Source organism: Rhinopithecus bieti, unplaced genomic scaffold (genome assembly GCF_001698545.2).
Source record: "Rhinopithecus bieti isolate Rb0 unplaced genomic scaffold, ASM169854v2 scaffold_42745, whole genome shotgun sequence".
Taxonomy (NCBI): Eukaryota; Metazoa; Chordata; class Mammalia; order Primates; family Cercopithecidae; genus Rhinopithecus; species Rhinopithecus bieti.
This window is the reverse complement of record NW_016819184.1, coordinates 4218841-4238766: the sequence shown is the minus strand read 5'-3', so window position 1 is coordinate 4238766 and position 19926 is coordinate 4218841.

Sequence of the window (19926 nt, the reverse complement as noted above, 5' to 3'; positions counted from 1 at the left end):
CTGAGCTGACAAGCATGTGGTGAGCACAGCCTCATGTGTCCCTAATGTCTTCCAGACACACTTAGCACTTCCCACACAGCCATGTAAACTGCCTGGTCCTCACTGAACTTTCCACTCTGACAGATCTTGAGAGGCGTATGTCTCAGGAGTTAAATACAAATGAACAAATAAACGTATTTACACAACTTTTGGAAAAACAATGTAAATGTCTTAGAAGCAAAATTTATTTTCAGAGGAAGAAATCTTGTTTATGTGATTCTAGATTAATTCTCAGAAAGCGTTTCTACAACAGAAGCAGGGAATTCTATATGTCTCTGGCCTCATGCCCACAGCAGTGCACCAGCTTCTCAAGGCATTGCTGGGCTTGGTTTCCAAAGACATGCCAAGGAGTCACTGAGGGTGCCCAGGTCTTAGGAAGTGAGCTTTGACTCTGTAGCTGTGTTTAAACAAATTCACCCATTTTGTATCATATATCTGGAAAAGGGCAAAATCATTTTCCAAATTGGAGAGGATGGAGAAGAGGGGAAATGTGTTCGGTGTTATTGCAATTAGTCACGCTTTGGAATATCCTGGGGAAAGTCGACTCTTGACTTATTATTGACATAGTGAAGTGGAGGAGGTTAAAAAGAAGTCTGCAGGCACCATTAATTAACCTCTCCATTATTTTTATTTCCCTGTGCATTTTTCTGATGGACAGAAGATCAAGGGGTCAAACCCTGTTAGAGCTGCAGGCATCCCAGCACTCACAAAGCCCAAGCCTCTTGCTTTCCAGAGATGAGAGGAATTGTTGTCACTCTTCACAATCACAGCAGGCTTTCAGGTGGGCACAGATCCTGGGCCCACAGCACTTGTGAGGCAGGTCCCCTCCTCCACCTCATACTATTTCTCCAAAGGCTGCTCATACATTGCTAATCCTCCTCCAGGAAGCCTTCCTGGATGTATTTCTACTTACTCTGTAACCCGCAGCCTTTCTTGGTGCCTCCTTGTTGTAGATTCTGGGATACTCTGCCCAGATCCCCTCTTTAGGACCAAAGCATACATTCCTCCAGCTGTTCCCAGCTGTAGCCCTAACTGGCAGTTGCATTTAGCCTCAGGGAATAGCCTAGCCCAAGGTAATGGCTCCTGCAAAGGCAGCCTATGACTGGTGACTGGCTGAAGCAGGAGACCAAGCCCAGCCTACTTCCCTCCATTTGGGGACAATGCTGAAGGGCCACCCTGGCTTCGGAGCTCCCATCGGAGCAGCTGGGCCTCTGTTGTATCTGTTGTAGATCCACTTCTCCTTCTGCCCAATCCTTACTGCCTTATGGGTCCATCTCTCAAGAAACCTACATGCAGCTCTCCACCTCAGAGTCTGTTCCAGGGAACTCATCGTGGGACACTCCTTCCTGGCATCCCATGTCTCATTTTAAGTTTGCTAACTGGGTTCTCCGACACTGGGCTCACCCCAGTATATATATTTAAAAACCAGAATGGCTAAAAAGGAGGAAAACCGCAATTGTAAAGTTGCCCACAATTTTCTCCTTCGCTTTAGGTGGAGGTCAACTTTGCCTCTGGGGAAAGACTGCACACCCATGTACTGGAGGGTAGAAAGGACACTTCAGTGTCCTTGTGATCATGCAGAGAAGACTCCAAGCACACACTGGCATGGAGAGGATGAGGCCACAGTGTAATCGATCAAGCACTGTGTGTTGATGCTCAAGGTTGTCTGCACCAGGCAAGGAGTTCCTTCTCAACTGAGATCACCATGATGCTGACGGGAAAGCAGTCATGAGGGAAATGTGGGCTTCTTTCCTCCTCTGAGCTGAATCCACTGAGGGTTGGAAGAATATAATGAAAACTGTCCCCTCGCTCCTCTGGGAACCTGGCCAGCCCTGTTGAGAGTAGTGTCTGGGCTGGACACCTAACGAGAGCCAAAAGGGGATCCCATGAAGGCCACAACCAATGCACTCTAGATGTTGGTTCAAGAGGTGATTCAAAAATTGTTCTCAACTGCACTGTAAACCCTGATGCTACCCCCAGATCCCCATGGCCACCAGCACGGTTCGGTCTTTGCTAAACTTCATGGAATTAAGTTTAAGTGCCCATGTTCACACTTAGGATGTATAAGGAGAGCTCTGGCAGCCTAGATCATGACTGTGGCGTGAGGGAGTGGACACAAAGAGCCGAGGTGCTAAGATTAAGTTCAGGTGAGCTCACTGAGCCAGTGCATTTCTTGGAGACTTTCAAAAACTCTTGGAGAGGGAGTGAGGGTTCTGACAAAAACAGACGTCCTGAGTTTCAGGATGGCCTGGGACTTGTTGGCTGGGTACTGAAAGGAAGCTGCATCCTGGAAACCTTGGGTCTATTGAACTCTGGTTAGTTGGGCTATGTCCTTGATTGAGTGTGTAAGCTCCCCGCAAGCAGGAACCGTGCTTCATTCCTTTCTCGGGTTGTCCACAGTGCCTAGTACAGTGTTTGCACATTGTGGGGTCTGATGTGATCTTCAATTTTGGGCCCCAAATCTGTTAACAGAGAGCACAGTGATGCCTCAGAGAGAATGTGGCTTGGCAGGGTCACAGAGCAAGTGAGTGGCTGGATCCTCAGCCCCCAGGGAGCTTGCAGTCTTCAGCCACCTCTTACTGCTCAGGAGCAATGGGTGCCCTGAGTAGAACTAGAGTCAGCTTCAACCTCTGGGAGGAAGGATTTGGTGTGTTCCCTTCCACCAAGGATGCCCTGCTGAGCACCTAAAAGCTGGCAGTTCCCAGCCCATGATCTCTGTGGTGGGCAGAGTTCTAAGATGGCCCTCAGTCTTATGTAATTCCCTCTCATGTGTATATGATAGGACTCCTCTGATTATGTCACATGATGTGGCAAAGGGATTTTGCAGCTGTGATTAAGGTTACTAATCAGTTGACCCTAAGATGGGGGTATTATCTGGATGAGTCTAACACAACCAGAAAGTTTTCTCCAGCTGGTGGTAGAAAGGGAAATCAGCAAAAGGTAAGCAAAAACAAACAAACAAACAAACAAAATACAACCACTGTTGTTGACTTTGAAGATACAGGGAGCCACATGTAAAAGCTGGATAGCACCCTGTAGGAGTTGAGAACAAACTTCATCCAACAGTCAGTAAGGTCAGGGGGACCTCAGTCCTACAACCACAAGGAACTGAATTCTGCAACAACCTGGATAAGCTCGGAAGCGAATTCTCCCCCCAGGGCCTCCAGCTAAGAGTCCAGCAGCTGGTACTTTGATTTCTCTTGCGAGATCCTAAGCAGAGCCCATGTCAGCCCAGTGGATTTCTGACCTATAGAATTGTGAGATAATAAATGGGTGTTGTTTTAAACCACTACAATTGTGAAAAATTGTTGCCTAGCAATAGAAGGCTGACATTGTCTTTGAAAACTCTTCATAGAATGGAGCATGGACAAGGTTTGAATTCCTATTATACTTATCCTTAGTTGCACAACCCCTGAGTCTCAGTTTTCCCATCTACTGAGTGACAGATATAACACCCACATCTCAGAGTTGTCCCAGTGACCGCAGTCTAAGGACTTGGAGTTCAAGAACTTCCTTCCTCTCAAGGTGGCTGCTCTTGGGAGAGTCATTTACCCGCTCTGCACCTTAGTTGTCTCCTCTGTGAAATGGGTCACATTAATCGTCATCTTACTGTTGTTCTAAAGATTGTATCAAATGAGATAATGGATGTAAAAGGCATGACACCAATGTTTGTTATTTACACCCCCAGTCTGAGCACAAACCACAGACATCATACACCCAAGAACAGGCCATAAACGTTCACTTTCTGCAAGCCTTTCTGCAAGCCTTTCTGCAAGCACCACCATTTTTGTATAGTTCAGGGCCCTCTAATTCAGAAATGTATTTAATGTTTAAGGAAAATTGCCTAGATACCATGATAACCCTTTGAGTAGTGTTGTACCTTATGCAATATTCTATTTGGTCAAAAAATAAGGCATCGTGAAAGCTCAGAGGAGGTCCTGAGCTTTGAGCTCACTCTCAGGAGTGAGCATGACTGGCTCAGTCCCGATAGGAAAGAACCTTCTCCAAACAACTCCAAGCACCAAAAAAGTTTTTTCTGTAAGAAGTTGTCAAATCATAAACTATGTTGTCATTCATCCTTTCATGCAGATCCCCTCCTGCGTTGTCCCACAAGGAAAGCTCCTGATTGAGATGTAGGGGCTGTAAATCAGGAGAAGGCGCCGGCGTGTTCTGCATGAGGGAGCCATATGGCTGACTGCATCGACTGCTGGCGATGTGACCATCACCCACTCATTGCGCCATAGCTGAGCGCCAGCATCCTCTATGGTGATTCATGGGTGCCCTGATCACAGGCCCCATGTTATCTAATAGATTTCTGAAGTTTTCCACCAAGCGTTTTATTTTAAATGACAGTTATTTCTATTAATGGGTGGGCCCTGTCAGTTTCCTGACCCCGGTCGGGAAGGATGTCTTTCTGTTCAAATGGCAGTCATCATTGCTGTGAAGCCATGCATGCAAAGAAGGCAGCCAGAGCAAGGCACCTCGCACAGGCCTGTCATTCAAGTTGACATCTCCATGTTGGAGCATTTTTGCAAAGTTTTCTCCATGTGACCTGCAAGTTAAAGATCAGGGGGCTCCCTTCATCCAAGCCATCCATGTGCCAATCATCCTTACCTAAAAATGAAAGTTACAAATAAGCCAGTGCTGCTATTTATACCCTCTTGCCTGGCCCATCTTCCTCCTGTCAATCTTAGTCTTTCATTATGGATACACACGCAGCACCTCTTCTCCATCGAGATCACAGATTAGCTGCTCCCGCTTCTCCACTGTTTGTTTTCCCCTTACCTTTTGTGATATTTTATAAAATAACCATGCTCTCCTGGCCTTCAGGGTTTTTTCTATTAATAGAAGATAAATTTTTTCCCTCTCCTCTCTCCTTCCTTTCTTCTCTCCTTTCTTCCTTCCTTCCTTCTCTTTTCTTACTCCTTCATTATTTCCTACCTTCCATATTCCTCTGTCCATCTTTCCTCTCTTGCTGTTTCTTTCCTCCCTCCCTCCCTCCCTCCCTCCCTCCCTCCCTCCCTTCCTTCCTGCCTTCCTGCCTTCCTGCCTTCCTGCCTTCCTTCCCTCTTNTCCCTCTCCTCTCTCCTTCCTTTCTTCTCTCCTTTCTTCCTTCCTTCCTTCTCTTTTCTTACTCCTTCATTATTTCCTACCTTCCATATTCCTCTGTCCATCTTTCCTCTCTTGCTGTTTCTTTCCTCCCTCCCTCCCTCCCTCCCTCCCTCCCTCCCTCCCTTCCTTCCTGCCTTCCTGCCTTCCTGCCTTCCTGCCTTCCTTCCCTCTTCTGTGTCCTCCTCGTCCTCCTTCCCTTCCACTTCTTCTCGGTCCTCTTCCTTTTTCTTTGTTCTTCCTTTATTCCTCCCTTTTCCTGATATTTTCAAGCAGGAACTTAGGAGATGGCCTGGCCTTGCCCAGCCCCTTCCTGTAGACCTGCTTGCTGCCAGCCCCATGCAGAAGGCCCTGTCTCCCCATACATCCTGTCCCAGGCCTCTCGCCCAGCGGCCAGTCTGAACCCTGAGCCCAACTGACACCGTTCCACTAGCCCTTGACTGAGCCGCCCACTTCTGACGGATTCATTTTCCTGATAGGACTTTCTTTGCCTCTCCCCTCAGGTCCCCATCCCCTCTCCACCTGGGGGCCTTTGCTTCAGCACCACAGGGGATCTTTCCTAGCTCATCGAATAAAAGCCACCCTGCATAAATACCTTGTTTATTCACTCAACCAGTATTCACTGAGCACCTTCTACCTGCCAGGCCCTGCAGAGGCGCTGAGGAGAGTCAGGCAGTCACCGATCCGATGCACAAGAAGCGTGATGTTTCCTAGGGAAAACAGACAGTAAGCAAATATCTACCTAGACTTATTTAATCACAACTGTGATGCGTGTCACAGAGGAAGAGTCTGTCATCAATCATACACGTTCTTGTGTGCCCCTCTCCCCACGTGGTCCCCGGGATGCTGATGGTCATTAGAGGTGCCCGTCCTTGAATAACGTACTCTGTGGAGTATGTGACGGGGGGAGGTTTAAGACCTCCCCACCCTGGAGGTGAGTCTGCTGGCCTGGTGATTTATGGACCCCTCCACTGTGCCCAGACATCTTCCGAGGGCTGATCTGGATGCCAGGAAACAGAATAGGAAAAGGTCCACTGTGCCCATGTGGTCCTTCCCGGGGAGCTCGTTTACCGGCCACGTCTGAAGTGTTTTGTACCGTCTCAAGTGTGTTCTCAAGTGCTTTGTTCTGAAGTGAAGCGTGAATGCGTTTTCTCAACCTCCTCTTCCACACGGGGGCCGCTGCTTGCCGGCACATGCTCACCAGCCATTTGCACTCACATGGGGCAAAGCTTAACTATAGATTTTGATACATGAATGTGAGTACTGAGCTGTGAGAGCCCAGAGGTGCCTGTACAGCTACAGAAAGGGGAAAAAAAGCGAGAGTTCTAAAAAGCACAAGAGCAGCGGGAAGAGGAAAGATTCATTTATTAACTTCATCAGCCTCACTTTTCTCATGTGCAAAATGGGGGTGCTGATTGTACAAGAGATGCTTCTAAAGCATTGCACATGTCATGTGCCAAACTAAATGTCAGTCTTCTTTCCCTGATATTTGCAGTTAGAAGTCCCGATGGAGAATGTGGCTGTAACTGTGGAAACTGTACAGAAAGCCTCGGTATTCGTCGGGGTGGGCTCTGGAGGTCCCCACTGCTAGGGAAATCTGCAAAAAGATCTTCAATATTCAAACAGGATGGGGAGAAGGTCGGGGGAGCATGTATACATTCCTTTTTCTACTTCATCCTCTAGCTGGTGGCTGTCACAGTGAAAGGAGGTGCATGGGGGTAAACTGAGGAAGCTGGACCAAACTAGAGAGACTGGCCGCACTGTAGGGAGGTGGGTTTGCATTTTGCAAGCCAGTCTTGACGTCTTCCACACAGACAATGGCAAACCAAGATGCACAACAACCGTCTGAACTTTTCTGTGAGGCGTTTCTCCTCGTAACTTCAGACATTTACTATCTGTGCAAAACTGAGCAGAGGCAGACATTACTAACCTAATTGATGAGATGTCATCAGGAAATCACGATACTTTACCTGGATGACTGACTCAAAAGAATGAAGAGTTAAAAAAAGAAAGAAGGAAAAAGAAAAAGGAAAGCTACGATTAACTTTTAAACTCAAACAGCAACCAGAAGTCAGACAATTAAATGGGGAAGCCATGCACAAATGTCACACACAGAGGAGGACATCAAAGAAAACAGCAATCTCTGATAAAGATCAAGAGGGACAACTCGGGTTTTTATAGCATCTGCCGACAAATGGCTCAAGTGGAAAAAACACACAGTAGCTTGATTTCTCAATATGCTACAGAACGGCCTGTGATGCTACAGAGATCAAAGGCTAGCCTCGGAAACAAAATGCCACAAGAAATGACACACTCTTTGTTTTTTGTTATTATTTTGGGGGGCAATTTGTATCTCAGACCCGTGACTCAAGGAGTTGGAAATTTATGAGCCAGTGTGGAGAGAGGTCGGTCAGCTGGCTGAACGACAAGGAATAAAAATTACACACTTAGAAATTCATTCCATTCTTTCTCGGCTTACTCCCATGGAATAGAGAAGGTGATAAAAGACCTTTGTAAATTACATGGCATCTCCATTAAACCTTCACAGGTCTGAGGCAACGCTGTGTTTTCGGAGTGTGATACTGTGTAACTGTGTGTGCACATGCCAGCTGCTGTCATTGTCATTCCTGGCGTTTTATCCTCTCCTAATGTATCCCTATCCCCTGGATTTTCTCCCTCCAAGTTTCTCTTCAACATCATCTTTTTCATCATCTAAGTCTGGTCTTCTTTGAATTGCCCATAGTGACATCTGTGTCCACAGCACTGAAAACCATCCATCTCCCGGATCTGTCCCAATGTGTAGACATTTGGCAGCAGGTAAATAAAAGACCCAGATGTGCAACTTCTTTGCTTTTCATCTGGAACTCTGGCATAATGTAGAGATATCTTGAATGAAAGCTAGCCTATATTCTTTTGATTTTCCACATGTGGTTATTGTTATATTATTATTTATTGTGATCTTTGTACAATTTACCAATCATCTAGGTAGCCATCAACAGGCATAATAATATGGTTAGTATTTGTACAAACAATTATCCTTCGAATATAAGTTAGTAAATGGATTACAAATGAATCCAGGAATATTTTGGCAAATATCCCTGGGAAGCTGTGTTGAGACTAAAGCCATGTAAAGTGCAGGATTCTGGCTAGGGGATTGATGATGCGTTTGAAAAGCTTAATAAAACATTAAGATGGCTGATACTGTGGATTCCAAGAAGGCAGGTAGAGAAGTTTGATCATACACCAGGTGACACAGAGAATATGAATGAAACCTATCAGAAATATATTTAGTAAATTTGCATCTCAACAATGGAAAATTACAACACAGAATGATGCCCTGATTTTTGTAGCATGTTAGAGAAACCTGAGGAAAATAAGTGTGCCGTCTACTGTTGCAGACAATGTTCCCAACAGATGTGGTCTGTCTGGCAGGCAGCACAGAGCTGTCCTCCCCCTTTGCAATGCCAGAAGTGACCCCCGTGCAAATGTGCATTTCAAAGCTCATACAGTCTCAATCCTGAGTCTTTGGCTGTTTCAGAAATCTAGATCATTGCTGAATCTTTCTCAATGTGGCTTTAGTTAAAAAGAATTGTGTTCTTTTCTTAGTTACTTTTTTTGAAACAGAGTCTCACTCTTTTACCCGGTCTGGAGTGCAGTGGCATGATCTCAGCTCACTGCAACCTCTGCCTCCTGGGTTCAAGCAATCCTCCCACCTCAGCCTCCCGAGTAGCTGGGACTATTCCACCATCATGCCAGGCTAATTTTTGTATTTTTTGTAGAGACAGGGTTTCACTATGTTGCCCAGGCTGGTCTCAATGTTGGACTCAAGTGATCCACCTGCCTTGGCCTCCCAAAGTGTTGGGATTACAGACATGAACCACCATGCCTGGTTCTTAATTACTTTTTTTTTTTTTTGAGATGGAATCTTACTCTGTGGCCCAGGCTGGAGTGCAGTGGTGCGATCTCGGCTCACTGCAAGCTCTACCTCCCAGGTTCATGCCATTCTCCTGCCTCAGCCTCCCAAGTAGCTGGGACCACAGGCATCCACCAAGCTTAAACCTAGAAATGATTAAGCTTGGTCAGGAAATGCATGACAAAAGCAGAGACAGGCTGAAAGCTAGGCCTCTTACGCCAAACAGGTAGCCAAGTTGTGAATGCAAACGGAAAGTTCTTGAGGGAAGTAAAGTGCTACTCCAGTGACCACATGAATGATATGAAAGCAAAACAGCTTTATTGCTGAGATGGAGATGTTAGTGGTCTGGAGAGAAGATCAAACCAGCCACAACATTCCCTTAATCCAAAGCCTAATACAGAGCAAGGCCCTAACTCTCTTCCATTCTGTGAAGGCTGAGAGAGGTGAGAAAGCTGCAGAAGAAAAGTTTCAAGCTAGCAGATGTTGGTTCATGAGGTCTAAGGAAAGTTGTCTTCATAACATAAAAGTGCAAGATGAAGCAGCAAGAGCTGATGGGGAAGTTACAGTAAGTTATCCAGAAGATCTAGCTAAGACCATTGATGAAGGTGGCCATGCTAAACAATAGATTTTCAGTGTAGATGAATTAGCCATCTAGTGGAAGAAGATACCTTCTAAGATTCCCTTAGCCAGCTAGTGGAATGAAGATACCATCTGAGATTCCCATAGCTAGATAAAAGAAGTCAATGTCTGGCTTCAAACTTTCAAAGAACGGGCTGCCTTTCTTGTGAGGAGCTAATGTAGCTGGTGACTTTAAGTTGAAGCCAGTGCTCGTTCACCACTCCGAAAATCCTAGGGCTCTTAAGAATTACGGGAAATTGGCTCTGCCTGTGCTCTATAAATGAAACAACAAAGCCTGGATGACAGCACATCTGTTTACAGCATGGTTTACTGAATATTTTAAGCCCACTGTTGAGACCTACTTCTCAGAAAAAAAAATATTCCTTTCAAAATCTTACTGCTCACTGACAATGATTCTGGCCACCCTAAAGCTCTGATGGAGATGCACAAGGAGATGAATGTTGTTTTCATTCCTGCTAACACAACATCCATTCCACAGTCCATGGATCAAGGAGTAATTTCAAGTCTTGTGATTTGAGAAATACATTTCATAAGGCTATAGCTGCCATAGGTAGTGATTCTTCTAATGGATTTGGGCAAAGTAAACGGAAAGCCTTCTAGAAAGGATCTACTATTGTAGAGGCCATTTAAAAATTTTGCAATTCATTGGAGGAAATAAAAATATCATCATTAACAGGAGTTTGGAAGAAGTTGATTCCAATTCTCGTGGATAACTTTGAGGGGTCCAAGACTTCAGTGTTGGAGATAACTGCAGATGTAGAGGAAACAGCAATCAAACTAGAACTAGAAGTGGAGCCTAAATATGTGACTGAATTGCTGCAATTTTGTGATAAACCTTGAATGGCTAAGGAGTTGTTTCTTATGCGTGAGCAAAGAAAGTGGTTTCTTGAAATGGAATCTACTCCTGGTAAAGATGCTGTGAACATTGTTCAAATGACAACAAAGGACTTAGAACATCCCGTAAACTTGATAATGCAGTGGCAGGGCTTGAGGGATTGACTTCAGTGCTGAAAAAGATTCGAATGTGAGTAAAATGCTACCAAACATGCTACAGAGAAACCATTTGTGAAAATAAGAGTCAGTGGGGTGGCAAGCTTCATCGTTGTCCTATTTGAAGAAATTGCCACAGCCACCCCAACCTTCAGCAAGCACCATCCGATTCAGTCAGGAACCATCCACACTGAGGCAAGACTCTCCACCAGCAAAAGATTGTGACTCATCGAAGGCTCAGATGATTGTTAGCTCGAAGGCTCAGATGATTGTTAGCACTTTTTGGTATTTTAAATTAATGTATGTACCTTTTTTAGAGAAAATACTATTGCACATTTAACAGGCTACAGTATAGTGTCAATTTAACTTTTATGTGCACTGGGAAACCAAGAAATTTGTGTGACTCACTTTGTTGTGATATTTGTTTTACTGCAGTGATCGAGAACCAAATCCACAATATCTCTGAGGTATGCCTATACCAAATTTATTTTAAAGAAATTTGAGAGAATTCTATGCCATAAAAATAGAGAGCAGAATAATGAACTTCAGTGTACCCATCACTCAGTTTCAACATTTCATATTATACCAATCATAGAGCTGATTTCTTCTTTTTGTGTGTGTGTTAAAACAAAACAAAACAAAAAAACCCATGTGACATAAAATGTACCATCTTCACCATTTTTAAGTGTTACACTTCGGAAATGTGAAACATATTCCCATATTGTAAAAGAGATCTTCAGAAGTTTTTCATCTTGCAAATCTGAAACTCTATACCCATTAAACAGTAACTTATTCCCTCCCCCTGCCTGCCCCTAGCAAATACTGTTTGACTTTCTGTTACTATGAATTTGACTCCTTTAGATACCTCATGCAAGTAGAATCTTACATATTTGTCTCTCTGTGACTGACTTGTTTCACTTAGCCTAGTGTCTTCAAGGTCTATCCTTGTTGCAGCATGAGGCAGGATTTCCTTCCTTTTCAAGGCTGAATGATATTCCATCTTATGGGTAGGCCACCTCTTGTTGATTTATTCATCCCTGGGTGGGTAAGTTGCTTCCACCTCTTGGCTATTGTGAATAGCCTAGAATATGGGAGTCCAAATATCTCTTTGAGACCCTGATTTCAATTCTTTTGCATACATACCCAGAGGTGGGATGGCTGGATTGTGTGGGAGTGCTAATTTTAATTCTTTGAGGAATGTCCATACTGTTTTCCATAGGGTTTGCATCATTTTACACTGTTGTGTCCTACCAACAGTGCAAAGGGATTCTAATTCTCATTCTTTTCTGGGTTTTTTGATAGTAGCCATCTAGCAGGTATGAGGTTTGGATTTTCATTTATCTGCTGATTAGGGATTGAGCAACTTTTTCTATGCTCCTTGGCCATTTGGCATCTCTTTGAAGAAATATCTACTTAAGTCCTTTGCTCACTTTTTAATTGCTATTTGCTTTTTTTGTTATTAAGTTGTGATTTCTTCTTCCGTAGAGATGTAAAGATTTTCTGTTTTGTTTTGCTTTTAACCATCAAAATTGAAAAAGAAAAAAATGACTAGATTGCTGTAGTGAAGATCCAGATACTTATACAGAGGTGGTTTCCAATATAAGCCAGATAGAATTAATGGGTGAATTTGAACTATCCATATGGCCAATATGAATCATCACTCAGACAGCAAACATTTCCTGATAACCTTCTCAGCCAGCCCTCCTGAAGGCGCTGGGATATGAGTGTGGAAAAGGCAAGGCCTCTGCCTTCAAGGAGCTCACAACTATTCAGAAAAAAGGCAGGGGTTTCTGACTGATTTTCAAAAACCACCTTTATTGAGATATACTTCACATACCATACAATCCATCCATTTAAAATATACAATTCAATAAGTTTTGTATATTACATTATTGATTTTTAAATTTATGGTAAAATATAAATAGCATAACATTTACCATTTTAACCTTTTTTTTTTTTTTTTTTTTTTTTTTGAGACAGAGTCTTGCTCTGTCGCCCAAGCTGGGAGGCAGTGGCGCGATCTCGCTCACTGGCAAGCTCCGCCTCCGGTTCACGCCGTTCTCACCCTGCCTCAGACTCCCCGAGTAGCTGGGACTACAGGCGCCCCGCCATCTCACCGACGGACTTTAATTTTTTGTATTTTAGTAAAGACGGGGGCTTTCACCAGTGTTTAGCCGGATGGTCTCGATCTCCCTGACCTCAGGTGAATCCGCCCACCCTCGGCCTCCCAAAGTGCTGGGATTACAGGCGTGAGCCACCGCACCCGGCCTTTAACCATTTTTAAAGTGTTGTCTGTTTGATCTTTTAATCAAAGGATTGTTTCTCTGTGTCAGGGTGCCTGCTGTCTATTAGGCCTATGGAGTCTTCTAAGAGAAGCTTCCCTCTGCTGATGGGATGGTGGCTGGATGTAGTCAGATGGCCACGTCCGGACCCCACGACCCAATCTTGTCCTGCCTGCTTCATACAAAGCCAATCACAGGTGCGCCGGCTAGGGGGAGCTGTGGAGCCCAGGACGTTTGGGCGTGCACTCCATTGGCTGCCGGCCAGCAGTCTTCAAGGTAGTTGAGTTCTTTCTGCTGTACAGGCTGGACAGTCAGGTGCTCCTCTTGGGTGGCTTGTGAGAAAAGGTAAATGCATCAGCCCTTATTCTTGCCTCGCTCGTTCCCTTCAGTTAAAGAATAAATACTAAAGGGAAGCTGGTGAGGTATCTGAACATGCCCCTCCATCATTTAGTCACTAATCACCAATTACTTTTTTAAATTAAATCATTATTTGGGTTTTTGGCCAAATTACTCATTGACATCAATGAGTTTTTTTGTTCAAGCATCGAAAAATCCCAAAAGGCACCCGGTGAAAAGCCTTCTTCCACTCCTAACTCCTATCTGCCAACTCCCCATCGCTCTCAGCCAGGGACCAGGGTTATTAGATTTGTCTTTTGCTTTTATTACTTTTTCCTTTCCGACATTTTAAAGCATTTACAAGTCAATACAAATGTGTATTCTTCTCCTCTCTTCTTTTATCATAAATGGTACCATATTATATACATTCTTCTGCATCTTGCATTTTTCACTTAATATATCTGGAGAGCTTTCATGCTACTTTTTTATTATCACAAATAAGATATCAAGACTCCTGATGGGAAGAATTTTGCAAAGTTTTAGTTAGTACCTGATAACTAATATGTGAGTTATTTACAATCAGTGTCTACAGAATACGCCGAAATTTACACCTAGATAATTTACAGCCTAAATTACCTAGGTCACTTAAATGGAAAGAGACCTCATTTCTACCTGAATCATCTAGGCAATTGTGGTTGATTAGAGTGGATCTAAAAATACATGAATCTTCCCCATTTCCCATCAGGGAAAAACTCTGGATTTTGATCCCAACTTCTCTTCAAAATCAGCATAACTGGATTGTGGTTTGAATTGATTTGCCAATGTTTCAAATGCAGGGCAATGCTCAGAAAGATGAGAAATGGCTCAGTGGGAAGCATTTTGTATTCTAGAACACCAACAGAACACTGAAGAGTAAATAAAGAACCCCTGAAATGTGAAAACCATTTGCCGGAATGCAAGGTTGTGGCAGATTCTGAATTAGTAGATCAGCTCCCCAAGAAAAACCACATCATTAATCAAAAATGAAAAATAATTCTCCTTTCAAGAGTGATATATATTGTGAGAAACTGGACTCAACTTGAAAATTCATCTAGTCATTGTAGCTGGGCTATTCCTGAGCAAAGCTCTTGATGACCAGCCAGTGAGTGCCCAGGACACACCGTGAAAGTGAATGGAATTAATTGCATCTGAAGAAACAATGGGGGTACAGAGATGGGTTACTGAGGATTAAAAGAAACTAAATTTAATATGCCTCAACTGATAATACTTTCCTTTTGACCTTACGTGGGAAAATAAAACAAGGTGAGAAAATGGGAAAATTGCATTTTGGTGAAAATATTTCATGTAGAGCAGCAGTCTCCAATCTTTTTGGCACTAGAGACCAGTTTCATGGAAGACAACTTTTCTACAGGCTGGGGAGGGGGATGGTTTTGGGATAATCATAAAACTCACCATAATGTAGAGTCAGGGGGAGCCCTGAGCGTGTTTGCCTGCAACTAGACGGTCCCATCTGGGGTGATGGGAGACAGTGACAGATCATCAGGCATTAGATTCTTGTAAGGAGCAGACAGCCTAGATCCCTCACGTGCACAGTTCACAATAGGGTGCATGCTCCCATGAGAATCTAATGCCACACTGATCTGACAGGAAGTGGAACTCAGTGGGTAATGTGAGCAATATGGAGTGGCTGTAAATACAAATGAAGCTTCCCTGGCTCACCCGCCACTCACCTCCTGCTGTGTGGCCAGTTCCTAACAGGCCAAGGACCTGTTCTGGTCCATGGCCTGGGGGATGGGGACCCCGATGTACAGGTCTCTGTGAAGACATTCACCATCACCCTGTTAAATCTTCCTCTCCTTATTGAATTATCATCCAAGTCAGTGTCATCCCACTCTCCTTCACTCATTGCATCTCAGCCCTCAATCCTTTAAATTGGATACCCACTTTAGTGCTAGCGAAACAAACAAGCTGCACACAGTCGAGTACCTCCTAGGCCAGCACAGACTCCACTCCTGAAGATGATGAATGGAGCCTGCTACCTTGGCCTTCAGGCTCTGGCATGCTCAAGAATTCACAGAGCTTTAATATTTTTCCCAGATGTCTCATAATTGTGCCAATTTAATGTTTTAAAAATAATCTATATTTTATTTCCTTAATCCCATTAACAGATTTATGACTTAACATTTCATCAATAGCACAAACTCGTGGGGTTTTTGCCAGAGAAAGCAAGTTTAATCACTGGAAGTTGTCTGTTGCAACATTTATTCTTAAACCTCAAGTAAGTGGGACTGGTCGAGAGATTTTGTATGTGCCTGGGGAGGAATTCATTTGTGCCACTTGCCCCAAAGCCATGTCAGCTCCAGCAAGGAGAACACTGGGGTTTGTGAGCACATTGTTTTTGGAGAAGGATAATGTGGCAGGAGTTTGTTATTTAATAACCAGTTGCCTTCTGAGCTGGAGAGTTAATCACTACCATTAAGTACTGATCACTCCAGGTGAGAAGATGAGAACAGTTTCACATTTACAAAAGTTTGGAAGTCAAAAAGCTAATAGGCTTATGCCATCGAAACTTGACAAGAATGCTGTTTTCCCTTCTGATTGCATTTGAGCTGCATTACCTTGCTTTTGCATGAAGTTATTTTTTTTCTAAATGGAAATTAAAATAAAACAACTAGATCCCGGGCGACTGCCCCTTTCCAGGTTTTATCTGTCTATCATGTTTGAAATTTTTTACAATAAGCCCATATAATTTTTGTAATTAGAAAAGGTAATTAGAAAAGGCAATTGACATTCCTTAAAACAAAATAAAACTTTTCTTTTTTTTCATTCTTGTTTTGTCTGGCTCAGCCTTCTGTGGCTCACAGGAGTAGCTAGGGGTTTAAGGATGTTTATTCAATTGTGATAAACAGCAGCAGATTTTTGTTTGTGCTTTCTGACTCTATGAAAGACGAGATACATGAAGGCTGTTTCCAAGTAAGACAGCAACATTAAAAGCAACAAAGAAGGTGGAGATGAAATGGCCAATCATTTCTGTCCTACTAAGCATTTGTCTTCAGTTTGTCTTTCAGTTCCCCAAAGCCATTCTGCACACCCTGCCAGGAATCAGCTTTGGCATTAAAAGCCAGAGAAATTAATGCACAGGAGTGGGAGTGGTGTGGCTTATGGAGGGATAAATTCAGCTGACACTGGCTCTATGACACTGCCACTCAACCTTGCTGGCAGTTTTAGTCACCTGGGGAGCTTTACAAAATACTGATATCTGTGTCCACCCCCGAGAGATTTGGATACCATCACGCTGGATATGGGCCAGGTGATTCTATTGTGTAGTCAAAGTCAAGAACCTTCATCAGTTTCCTCCCCTTTCTACCCTCCACTGCTGCCAAAGCCCTCCTTTTTAAAGTGTGGTCCAGGGACTCACAGCACCAGCAACACCTGGGAGCTTGGTAGAAATGCAGAATTTCAGACTCCGGCCCAGAACTTCTAAATCAGAATCTACATTTTAATAAGATCCCCAGGTGTACTTTGTGCACATTAAACTTTAACCTTCCTAGCTCTTGCCCGGACTCATCCAGTCTCCAGAGGGATCTCCTGTTCTCTCTTCTCTCCCATTTCAAAGCAATCTCCATATTGAAGTGATCCAGAATAAACCACTGTGGCATAAAAGTTATTTTGAGCTGAAGGCATTTGAGTTTCCAAAATCTCTTATCTACCTAAAAGAACAGCCTCCACAAAACCCAAAAAACTAAATTGTTATAAATGTCCTCCCCAGGAGCAACTCTAATCCCTACTCCCTGTGAACCAAAAAGTATCTGAGACATGTCTCAATCGAGTTGGTAACTTTATTTTGCCAAGGGTAAGGACACACCCATGACAGCCTCAGGAGGTCCTGCCAACATGTGCCCAAGATGGTTGGGGTACAGCTTGCTTTTATGCATGTTAGGGAGACATGAGACATCAATCAATACATGTAAGGTTTACACTGGTTTGATCCGGAAGGGTGGGACAACTCAAAGGGGAGAGCACGGCACTTCCGGTCATAGGTAGATTTAAATATATTCTGATTGGCAACTGGTTGAAAAAGCTATTATCAGTAGAAAGGAATGTATGGATTAAGACAAAGCGTTGTGGAGATCGAGGTTTTATTGTGCAAATGAAGCCTCCAGGTAGCAGGCTTCAGAGAGAATAGGTTGTAAATATTTCTTATCAGACTTAAGGTCCATATAGATGGTAATGCTGGAGGGGTATAGTTAAGCATGTTTGACCCCCAGTTCCCATCATGACCTGAACAGGGGGGCTGGGAGGCCTTTGAATTTTATTTTTGGTTTACATCCCAAACAAATGTCACAAAACCATCATATCTCTCATCTTTTCTCCTAAGGGCATATTTATTTTCCAAAAGACAATTGTTTTTCCATAAGTGACCCTCTTCCCTTCATCTAAGAAGTCATTTCTCCCAGAGGTGCCCCTTCCCCTGTTAAGATGATACATAAACCCCAAATTCTAGCTGCCTCCTTGAGTCACATTTCTTTGTGAACTCCCATGCATACACATGTAATTAAATCTGAGGGTTTTTTTCTCCCGCTATTTTGTCTTTTTTTTTTTCAGTTTAATTTTCAGGCCCTCAATACAAAACCTAAGAGAGTAGAAGAAAAGAGTCTCCTCCCTGAAACTGTACACATGATCATACCACATGCATGCTGATACGGACAGGAAGCAGAAGGGCGTTTCCCTGGCAAAGGCCCCGCCCCCAAGTCTGGAAACCCGTGGCCCTAAATGGGAACAGGCTTTCCTGTTTTTACGCCCAAATGTTGCCTTCTCCAAGACCACTCTGTCTCACCACACCCCTATTGTGTGTGCATATAAACCCCAAGCTCCATGAGCAGAAAAAAAGAACAGCAGAAGAGTGGCAGAGGGGTGAGGCAGAGAAGGAGAGAAGAGAAGGTGCATCTGAACATTGGGAAGGGTTTGGCTGGGGATGGTCAGGGAGGAGATTGGCTGAGGGACAGCTGGACTCCAGAGGGAAGATGATCTTCCAGTCCATCTACTTTCCATCTCCCTATCCATCCCGCTGAAAGCCACCTCCACTACTCAGTAAAATCCCCACATTCACCATCCTCCAAGTCCGAGTGACCTCATTCTTCCTGGACACTGGGCAAGGACCTGGGTACCAAAAAGGCAGGGTGTAAAAGGCTGCCACCCTGACTCTCCACTGAGCTGGTTTAACACTTAGCCATTTGTGAACGGCAACTGATATAAGAGCATTAATTGTAACACACCCTAGATGCTACCATGGGGCCAGAGCCCAAAAGTGCTCACCCTGGCTCCTGCACCTGCCTGTCTATGTGCTCCCTCTCCGGAAAAGGGTTTGAGTACACCGCGGGCTGAGCAAATGATCCACACCCCTGTTGCAAGTCCTGCAAAGGGGTCAAGGAACTCTATCATTTCAATGCTTATAGGATAAATTATAAACTCCTTAACATGAACAAGACCACTCAAAACTAGGCTCCAGCATACCTCTCTGGACATATGGTGTGTTCCTGGCTCCTTGAAACTTGGTCCATCAGATATGTTCAAAACTAGGCATTAAAGCCCTTTCATGAATCTGTGCCTTTGCACAGACTGTTCCCTCTCGTCTGTTTTTCTCTCTTCTCGCCTGGTCATCACTGACTCTTTAAGACCAACTTTAATGTTGTCCCATCCAGTATAGCCTTCTCTGTTTTCTTCTACAAAAGGGTTCTCAATGCCCCCAGTCTGTGACCCTAGCACCTAGCATAGTACCTAGCACACAAGAAGTACTCAAAAAAAAAAATGTATTTGAATAAATGGATGGATGGGTAGATGGACTAAAACCCTTGTTTCCCAAATCTCTTCATTTACAATATTCAAAAATATTTAAACGTTGGTTCTACCCTTAGTTCCAAACAAGAGGAACCTCTGTCCTAGGTTCTGAAATTCCGAGGGGTCTGCATATCACAAATACACACGATGAATGTTTTAAAAAATATACAGGGGCCAGGCGCGGTGGCTCACGCTTGTAATCCCGGCACTTTGGGAGGCTGAGATGGGCGAATCACGAGGTCAGGAGATCAAGACCATACTGGCTAACACAGTGAAACCCCGTCTCTACTAAAAATACAAAAAATTAGCCGGGTGTGGTAGCGGGCACCTGCAGTCCTAGCTACTCGGGAGGCTGAGACAGGAGAATGATGTGAACCCGGGAGGTGGAGCTTGCAGTGAGCCAAGATCACACCACTGTACTCCAGCCTGGGCGACAGAGAGAGACTCCGTCTAAACACACACACACACACACACACACACACACACACACGTGAGCTGGGCACAGTGGCTCACACCTGTAATCCCAGCACTTTGGGAGGCCAAGGTGGGTGAATCACAAGGTCAGGAGTTCGAGACCAACCTGGCCAATATGGTGAAACCCCGCCTCTATTGAAAATACAAAAAATAGCCAGGTGTGGTGGTATGTGTCTGTAGTCCCAGCTACTCAGGAAGCTGAGGCAGAAGAATCACTTGAACTCGGGAGGTGGAGGTTGCAGTGAGCTGAGATCATACCACTGCACTCTAGCCTGGGTGACAGAGCAAGACTCTGTCTCAAAAAAA